Raw genomic sequence first — 10,136 nt, 5'->3', positions numbered from 1 at the left:
TTTTATAATATCTCTCAGCCTAGAATTTTCATTTTTAAGATAAATGTAATCATCAGAGGTTTGAGATAACATATAAATAAGAGAATGAATGTGTCATATTAGTCACCAAGTAAATAATGCATATATTTTTATTTGTGTATATATAAGACTTCTGACTTCTATTGAACAAAGAAATAATATCAGAGATCTTATCACAAGTGAGTTCTTTATTGTCATATATAAGGAATAGTCATTGGGCAAAATTTGCTTTATGGTTTGAATAAGGTGGAATCTGGATATTGTAGTTTAATTCTTTTGTGACAATTGGGTGATGGATACTACATTTACTATCAACTTTGCATCTGGCAAAGAGCTAGGTGTTTTCCATACACTATTTCACCTAACCCAGAAAACAACTTTCCAAAATTTTGCAAACCTAATTTCATAGAAAACAAAGAGAAGATAAAAGAGGTGACGTAGCAGAAGGAATGCATTTATATAGGGGTCACTTTTTCTGTTTAGTTCCTCATATAATGCCTTAAGAAACTTACTAATAATATTTAATACATTTTGTAAGCAAACCTTCAGAACTGCTTTATGATAAAACAAAAAAGACTGCATTCATAGGAAGCTCGAAACTGAAGAAAGAAACTGAAGAGATAAATCACCACAACAGGCTAAACTTTTAAAGGGCGTGATTGATTCTAAGTTAGGATTTAGGGAATAATTCACAATAAAGCAAAAAGCACAAATAACAAGCCTCGCAAGTATCAGTTACACCTGTACAGAAAATGTCAGCATTTCTCAATTTAGAAAAGAAAGAAGACCACTCAAAACATTTTCCTATGAACAAAAATACTTTGTAACTTGCAGCATAAAGAAGTGTTATGGATATTACATAGATACCTTGAACTAAATGCAATGTGTACATGTACATTTAAACAATACAAAACAAAAAATAATTTTTTACCATTTTTGTCCCTAATTTTTTGAAGAAATTTCATAACTCTCCTATGTTTTATTTCAAAAGATTTAATGTTTGACAATATTAAAAGGTGATTCTGTCTTTGAAAAATGTCAGAAAAAAAAAGTTTTTTTTCATTTCCGAATGATGGAGTATTGATAAATGGCACCTGTTGTCACTTTGCCTTCTATTTCTTCTTTTATAGCATTAACAATTTTAGTGTTCTTATTTAAGGTTTTACATTCTATGAAAGATAGTTTTAAGGTAAAAATTGCTCTAAATGAACCTCTCTAAAGTTCACCTTCTCAAAACGATGTATTCTGCAGTCATGCGGCAACTTAGACAGCAACTTTCTGCCTTAAATATTGTCAGTGAAAGGAGAAAAAAAATGTCTTGAACAAATGTCTCTCCTCAAATGGGAGAAAGTGACATTGCCAGTGAATAGAGGTGCTGCCTCTTATCTGTGCTTAATAACCTCTCTCACTGGCACCCATTCAGCTGCCACTTAGCACAAAGACAAGTCTGCATGTCATTTAACAGGTCTGCATTAATACACCAAACCAATCAATGGCTTCCACCCATTCCACAAGGACACCAGTCTACTACCATTACTAGACACTGTCAACAGAAAATGACACCAGAGTCACAAAAGGCAAAATGATGTCAGTTTAATCAGAAAGCAGACAAAAAGGCAAACAATGGTACCCAGGATAGAAGTGTAACAAGGAGACTCAGAGGTTGGCATAAGCCACTCTTGGCAGGTCCCATTGAAATCAGTTTGAAATTCAATGATATAAAATCCAATAGGAGGACATAGACACTCAGAATTGTTTTTGCCTCATTCAATTAAAACTGGTGACTGCTGTTGGCAGGAGGAAATGTGTATAAAATATATTGGAAGAGGGTGCAAATCGTATCGATTTTACAGAAAATCAAACTATTTTTTCATTCTTAAAAAAAAAAAAAAAACAGCAGCCTATTTTAAAATTTGGTTAATTGATTGCTTCAGTTTTCTTTCCATGGAAAATTAAATAGACATTTTAAAAAGTCTTATTATATTAAGCCAAGAGCTTTGAATTGGTATATGTATACACTGACAAGATAGCTGTTCGCATTAAGTAGTGATAATAATGATGGATTTGCACAATTATGGATGTGGAATAGGCCTCAGAGATTATCTGGCCCAACCTGCTCATTTAACAGATGAGAGAACTGAATCTAAGAAAGAATGAGTGAAATGCCCAGGAGCACAATGGCAAAGCCAGGGTTCCTGGCTCTCAGTCCAGTTCTTTTTCCAAAACCCTGTTTAAGATTCATGTTTTGCATAATAATGCAATTTCTATCTAGAAAAAAGATAGCACATCATTAATTTTCCATATATATGTAATGTGTGTTATCCTGAAACAGTGAAAAGGGAATCATTTTAATTAAGTCACTTCAAATAGAACATTCATACACAATGAAGTTTCATCTTACTGAGCCTGTCAACCTTGTAAGATTCTGTTCCACTCTCCTATAATACATGGGGTTGTGAAGTGCCTTTCAAATACTCAAGAGATAAACACCACAACTAGGTTAAATACCAAGCTGAGAACAGCAAGCACTTGGGCAAAATGTCAGAAAGCCCATCCCCTGATGCCCTGCTATACTAATCTGTCATATCAGGCTGATTTATCATCCAGTTTTCATAGGGTCCCACATTCTGGACTCACCTCTGGCATTGTTATCGCCACCTCTTTGTGTAGGAGTCCAGTGCTTACTGCACTGCCAACTCCAGACCCTATTTTGAGCCAAGCCTGACTTGTTCTTCCTTCCAAGCAGATTTCCCCCAGCTCAATTTCTGCTAAATACGGTGGCTGTGGGATGGTTTATACATTTGGAGAGCCAGGTGGAGAGATCTTTCCCACTCCACACATTCCAGGTAGCTCCCTGTCTTAGGCAGGTCCCATTGACTTTTCCTGGAAGCTAAAATTGAAATTTAATTTCAAAGTTCATTCTTCCTTTATTATCTAAAGAAGTCTATTTCAGTTCTTTAAAACCTGCATTCCTTTAAAATAACTAAGAAATATCTCGAGGATCCTCTGCCTCTGCTTATACTACTTCATTGTGTAAGGAGAATGTGTGGTACTGGTTTATAATATTTTCCAGTTCAGGTAATTTCACCTGAAACAATTTCTGTCTCATAAATTAATCTGTATCCTTCTCCCAATTTCTTCTATTAGTACCCACCTTTTGCACTTTTCCTCAGAAATGTATTTCATTTTTCCTCTTAATTTCACGATTAGACATACATATATATACAGAGAGAGAGAGAGACTGCAGAACAAAAAAGGAAACAGCACTGATTATTGCTTAGTCATTGATTCTATGGCTAATCAATAAAAGAATAATTCCTATAAAATATGAATATATAATTCCACTAAATGTATTATATGCATTATATTATATTGTATATTATATATATATAAATATGCATATTTGCATATACATATATGCTTTGTTTTCTTGCATAGGAAAATTCTTCTAAATTTCAAAACCTGGCTATGGAGCCAGGTGTTGTGGTGCACACCTGTAATCCCAGCAGCTTAGGACACTATCGCAGGAGGATCACAAGTTCAAAGCTAGCCTCATCCCTAAGCAACTTAGTGAAACCTTGTCTCAAATAAATAAATAAATACATAAATAAATAAGTAAAAAATTTAAAAGACTGAGCATGTGGTTCAGTGGTTAAGGGCTCCTGGATTCAATCCCCTGTGCCAGAAAAAAAAAAAGAAAGAAAGAAAGAAAGAAAGAAAAGGCTATGGAGAGACATGCTTAGTCAAATTTTTATTAGTAAATAAATAATAAGACAAAGATTGGGGACTTTTAAATTTGAGTCAGAATAATGTAGATGTTAAGAAAGGGAGTGTAAAATGAGACTGGATTCAAAGCCTCATCCTACCATGGACAAGTAACTCACTTTTTCTATTTTTCTTTTTGGATCAGTAAAGAAAATAATAATACCTCCTTACTAACATTGTTAGAAAGGATGAGATAATAAGCATTAAGCATTTGGAACAGTACCTGAGCTCAACTAAAGTTTAACCACTGTAATTATAATAATAAAGAGTGACATCCTCTTGCCTCAGCAGGGTTGATCTGATTTCAGTGATTTCTCCCACTTTCTTCTGCAATGCGGGTGCCACTCTGAACAAAAGAAGGCAGGAAATCATTCAGTTCCTCATACACAAAAAGACAAGTACTGATTACTTGATTTCTTTACTTCGAAAGAGAATAACATTTTCAACTTTTGCAAACAATTATAGTCTTTCAAATCAGTTACTCATTTAGATCTTAATGGATATATACTTACCATAGAACATGGAGTTAATTGTATGTATTGATACATCTTTAATAATTTTAATCTTCTGACTTATTCTTATCAATTCTACTGGTCTCTAAATCATCTCTATTATCAACTGATGCATTTGCTGAAAGGTCTCATGTTTATGTGTCAAAATCATACAGTGCCTAATGACCACAGAATGACAGTATTCTTCCACAAATACAAAAATATTTAATTTTATAACTAGCATATTGGGTTTATCCTACAAAAGTGTATTTTAAAATGTAACATGTCTGTGGATGGCAATCTTACCTTACTGATAGGAAGACTGATTGAGCATCTTGTGTGGGACCAAATCTCCCAGATCATACTACTTCTTCTGATCACTATCATAATACTTTGCTCCACACAAGGAGCTTTCATTTTTCTAAAGCTCCTTTTTGAGTAAATAAACATTTAATTTCAATTTTTAGATTCTAAGTTTTGAGAATTGGAGTTGGTATTAAATTCTGACATAATTATTTGCTATCACAAGACTTTAAATTGTGTTTGCTTCACATTTATTGAATTTTTAAAATAATAAGTTGTTTTAATCTGTTTATTCTCATACTTTGCTTGAATTCATCAGTCTAAAAGATATTTTCCAAAAGAGAATAAGAGAAATGACAGGACAATAAAATCCAAACACAGATTTTAAACCAATGTCACCACGTCTTGTCTTTCTCTGACAAGTCTTAGGATTTAAAGTATAGCAAGGTTTTTAAAAAGTGCCTTTGGTTCTTCTACTAGCATACGCTATAGTTCAGGAGCAGTCAAACTGGTACTTCACTGCATATCTTTTACTTTAAATAGCACTGATATAGAGGCTGGGAAAAAAGCATACAATATTAAAAATATGACAAGAAAAGAAGAGTAGTAAGGAAAGAGAAATGTCAAATAGTAAAAATACATTTGAGTGGAAAAGAAACATGTTCTTGGTAAGGGTACATCATGTTGGACTCATATACTGCACTACAAATGAATAAGGTATGAAAAAGAAAGATCCTGCTCATAATTAATTGAGCTTATGAACTCCTGCTCTTTTTTTTTTTTCTTATTCAGCACATTGATACATTTTTAAAATGTAAGAGTCTTGAAGGAGGAAAGGAAAAAAAAAAAAAACACCCATAGCTATCATTGTTCCTTCTATCTGTACCTCTAAACAAGAAATGAAAGAGAGTGATAGGCCAGGTGAATCTTATAGGATTCCATTAGATGTGATGGTAGGGGGATTAAGTGATTAACTCTCATTTTTAATTTTTTATTTTGGAATAATTTTAGATCTTTAGTTTGCAAGGAGAGTACAAAAAGTTTTTATACATCTTTATTTAGCTTCCCCTGAAGTTAACATCTTATATAATCACAATGTGTTAATTAAAATGATGAAACTGATATGGGTTCAACACTGAACTAAACTACAGACAGTATTTGGTATTCATTATTTTTTTATTTTTTATTTATTTATTTTCTTACATTGAGAGCAGGTTCCGTTGTATTAACTGACCAGATTACAAAAATATGATGGTAGATTCCTTAGTTCATCCTTCTAATAAGTCTGTTGATCTGGTCTTCACTGTTGTCAGCATCTCCACCTTCTACAAAATGGGTGGTCTTTTTCTTCATTCCACCTTTTGGAGAAGATAATTTGAAGGGCCACAGGAAGTTATTTGCTTCTTTGAAGCATTTTCCAACACTGTAGGTCTCATGAATTAGATCCTCCATGCAGATGATGCCATATTTACCTAGAGATGGTGCAATCAAACTGTTATCTGTCAAGGCAATTCGTTTCTTATTGATTTTGCCATAGACATGCTTGTAAATTAGTTCATTCACTGACTTCAGGTGTGGGTATCCCCATGCAATATATGGTTCCACAATCCTTAGCATGTTCATTGAAGCCTTGTTGAGTTTAACGAAAGTGCCCTTTAAGATCTGGCGAAGATGAAGAAGTTGTAACACCTTACCAACCTTTGGGCTCACACCATTGGTATTCCTTAACCATGATGACAAATGCCAGTTTGGGTTTTGCAGGTACATAGAAGTTGTCAGCTTTTCTTGCCATCCTAGCCATTTGAATCTCCGTTCTATACATCTGCCTATATTCCTTGTGGTAATGGTTGGCTTTTTCAGAGATAAGCTTCCTCCTTGCCTTTTGAACCATCTTTTGGGCAAACTTCTTCCTCAGGCGCTTTACCTTTGGCTCTGCATAATTCCTTCCCCTTTTTTTTAAGGGTTTCTGGCACAACAGGAACCTTCTTTTTCTTCTCTTGTGCAATCTCCATGGTTCCAGCTGGAAAAAGAGCCATTAGTTTTTAAATAGTCCCTTTTCTGTTTCAGAATTCAATCTACTTTGTCATCATCTTTGTTTCCTTAGTCTCCAAATTGTGATACTTTATTGTTTTTTTTCTATTTTTAATATCATTGACAATTTTGAGTACTGACGAGGTATTTAACAGGTGCCTCAGTTTATTTTTCTCCTTCTCATATTCATGTTACTGGTTTTTGGAAAGATTAACTCACAGATGAATTTACCTTCTTTCCATGTCATATCAGGGGCACATGATAATAACACATTATTGATAACATTAGACTTCACTTGGTTAAGATGGTTTCTGCCTTATTTTATCACACTGAAGTTATTCTTTCTAAGATGTTTGCATATTAAACATAAATGAATCATGGAATTCATGCCACCCTTAAACAGGGGAACATTAATTAGAATTCATCTTTTAGAGAGAATTGTCATTGGCAGAATAATATCCCCCTAAAAGATGTCTGTATTCCAATCCCCAGAACCTTTGGATATGTTTTTCTCTGTTTGTACGTTTATTTTTCTCTTTTTTTTCAGAAGTTTTAATATAATACCATTAGTTGTGTATTTTGCATTCGTTCTGTTTGTTTTTATATGAGATTCTCAGATCAGTGGTTTGTTGTTATAACTAACTTTGGAAACCATTACTTCTTCAAATTGGAGAAAGAGAAAAAAGAGAGAAAGCTGAAGAATTATTTATTCTTCCTATTTTTCTTTTCTGGAATTCCAATTATATTCACTGTAGATCATTTTATATGACCCTACCATTCATTTTTGAATGTTCTGGGTGTGTGTGTGTGTGTTTCCTTCTTCCTCTAATTCTGGTCCTATGTCATCAATTTGGATAATTACAATGATTCTTCTTCATCATCTTGAATCTTTCCTTGATTGAATATAGTCTAGAGATGAGCCTGCAAAATCCTCCTTTAACTCTGTTACTGTTTGTTATTTATAATATTTCCTATCAAATTTTTCATAAAGTTTCCATCTTTGCTAAAATCATCAGCCTGATTTTCCATGTGTTTTTTCCATTAGGTCTTTTAACTGTTAATTGTGGTGATTTTAATTTCTCTATCAGAAAGTTCCAAGATTGTGTCCTACACAAATTCAAGTTCTTCTGCTGCTTCTTTGTGTTTATGATATTGCCACATACTCCAGGTGATTTTTCCACTTTGTTTATGCCCAGCTTGTCTCTGTGTCTTCCTCTGCTCCTCAGAGATGTTATAGGCACTTACAACACTTGCATCTGTATTGTCATTATTACCTTATAATTCTTAATGTGGAGGTGGGGGTGAATTGTATTCTTTTATTCTTATATGATCACTATTTGGGCCATCTAATGAGGTGATTAGCCTTGATCTTGAACCTGGGTCTCAGGGTGACAGTCTATCTAAATGTCATTGCTTTTCTTCTGCTGTAGGGCTATTCCTAGCAGGTAGTACTGCTCCTCCTTCAGGACAGAGCTCTCGGTTTATAATCCTCTTGTGGAGCGTCACTGAGTGTCACCAAGTGACACTATTTCCCTTGCTCCTATGGATGAATGCTTTTGTTCTTAGGACGTATAAGGAAGATGAACCTAGGTTTTTCTTTCCTATAGCTGCAGATGTTTCTAGCCAGATTCCTCAGGTTGAAGTTTTTATTTTTCTAGTTTTTTTTTTTTTTTTTCTTTTCTCCTATGAGTTGTTATCATGGATATGGGCAGAATTTCTGTGGTGCTGGTGTTCCCCTTGCCTAGTCAGCATCATGAAGACAGCTTTCTCAGGATTCTCCTGATTTTCTCAGTGAAGAAATGTGAACGTCCAGAGAAGCACAGTCTGAAAGTAGATGGAACCCCCACCTCTGTCCATGAAACTCAGGTGCTATACATTCTCCAGAGAATCCAGCAATTTTTAAAAATGTTTCACAGACTCTTCTTCCTAAGTTATGCAGCATCATCTACTTTAAGAAAGCACTTTGGTTTATTTCCATTTCCTATTACCATCTCCAGATTGTAGGTAAATTTTTTTTTCTTTGACCTCAATTCATTGATAAGTTTCAGAAAATTGCTAATCTGAAGTTTGACCAGCATTGTAGATTGTTGTGAGGATGGGAGGGATACTCTTTTCAGTTGTTTATGCCCAAATGAAAGTTAGAAAGACGTTACTTTTTAAAATTTGAGTATTCTTTGATATAGTTTGATCACTTTGTAGTAAATTTTGGCAATGGTGTGAGTCTGAATTTCAGTCATCTATGAAGAATGATTTTTTTTTTTTCTAACATTCTCAGATTCTGCCTCATGGACATGAAACCATAGGATGCTAATAAGTATTGTTTAAAAGTGAAAAACAATGCATTTGTCAAATCAATTTTGAACAACGCCCACTTTAACCCTACTACACAACTTCCCCAAAGTCTTTAATTTGTAAATGTGCCTCATAAATCAACAAGAGCATTTTTTTCAAACTTATTTTAAAAATAAATATTTTACTCTCTTTAGAGGTATGTAGAAATTTATTTTTATATCAAACATATTTTACTAAACTTTTTCCATTAAATTAAATAATATGAAAATTACTCTTTGTTCTTCTGTTTTCACATGGTGGTTACTAATATTTACTCCTGCTTTGATGGGTCTTCCTCCTCTGATAACACACCTGAGGTTCCAGGCCTAGCTGACAGGCAGTATCTGCCATTAACTCTTCCTTGGATCGCTAAGGATAGGACTTTCCTAGAAACCCAGTGACTAAATAACACAATCATTAATTACTGAACATTGACCCTGGAGAGACTGCTAAATTATCATGCACTGTATGAGAAATGTTTAGGAGAATATAGCCTCGAAATTTGGAAGGGAGTAACTTATTCTGCCTCACATTAAGCCATTTCATTTTTCTGACCCAAAACCTGGACTATGCATAAATGCCACAGTACCCTTCCAACAAAACCATGTAATGTATATTTTTATATTGACTACTTTTTATAGTATTTCTTAACCCTTAGTTTCAGCAAAGTTTATTCTTCCCGAATGTTGATTTTGGGGAATATGAGAAGAAACTATTTTCTGTAGGTGTATAGGTTAAAGACAACTTCATTTTATCTTCATTAAAAATTTATAAGTAAAGTTGTATTTAAAAGCTAATCAGCAAGCATTAAAAAGTACACCAATGTTATGTTAGTTTAAAAAATCAATTCAAAAGGCAGTATACACACATGTATATATTTAATTGATACACACACACACACACACACACACACATATTTATATATTCCCCCCACACACACTCTAGAAGTTGTGAAGGCTTATAGCCACATTCCGACAACAGACCCCAGAACATGGGAAGATGCTTAATTGATGGTTAATTATTAGTTGCTTATGATGATCAATGATCTTTTTAGAGTTATTGCTTCATTTTAAAAGATTTTCTGCAAATGTCAGTTAAGACAGCTTGCCAGCGCAAAGAAAAATATCTAAATGGTTATACTCACCTTGTTTTACTAAATCAGCTGTTTTCCATAGGAAAAAAAAATCATGGGTTGTA

General features: G+C 33.8%; 1 pseudogene; it reads right to left on the bottom strand.

The window, feature by feature from the left end:
• Positions 1–5,840: 5,840 nt before the first annotated feature.
• On the bottom strand, positions 5,841–6,589 carry LOC124985439 (60S ribosomal protein L7-like; annotated as a pseudogene).
• Positions 6,590–10,136: the final 3,547 nt, after the last annotated feature.

Source organism: Sciurus carolinensis, chromosome 5 (assembly GCF_902686445.1).
Source record: "Sciurus carolinensis chromosome 5, mSciCar1.2, whole genome shotgun sequence".
In the NCBI taxonomy this organism is placed as follows: domain Eukaryota; kingdom Metazoa; phylum Chordata; class Mammalia; order Rodentia; family Sciuridae; genus Sciurus; species Sciurus carolinensis.
The sequence above is the reverse complement of the archived record's forward strand: the minus strand, read 5'-3'. Positions and strand labels throughout refer to the sequence as shown.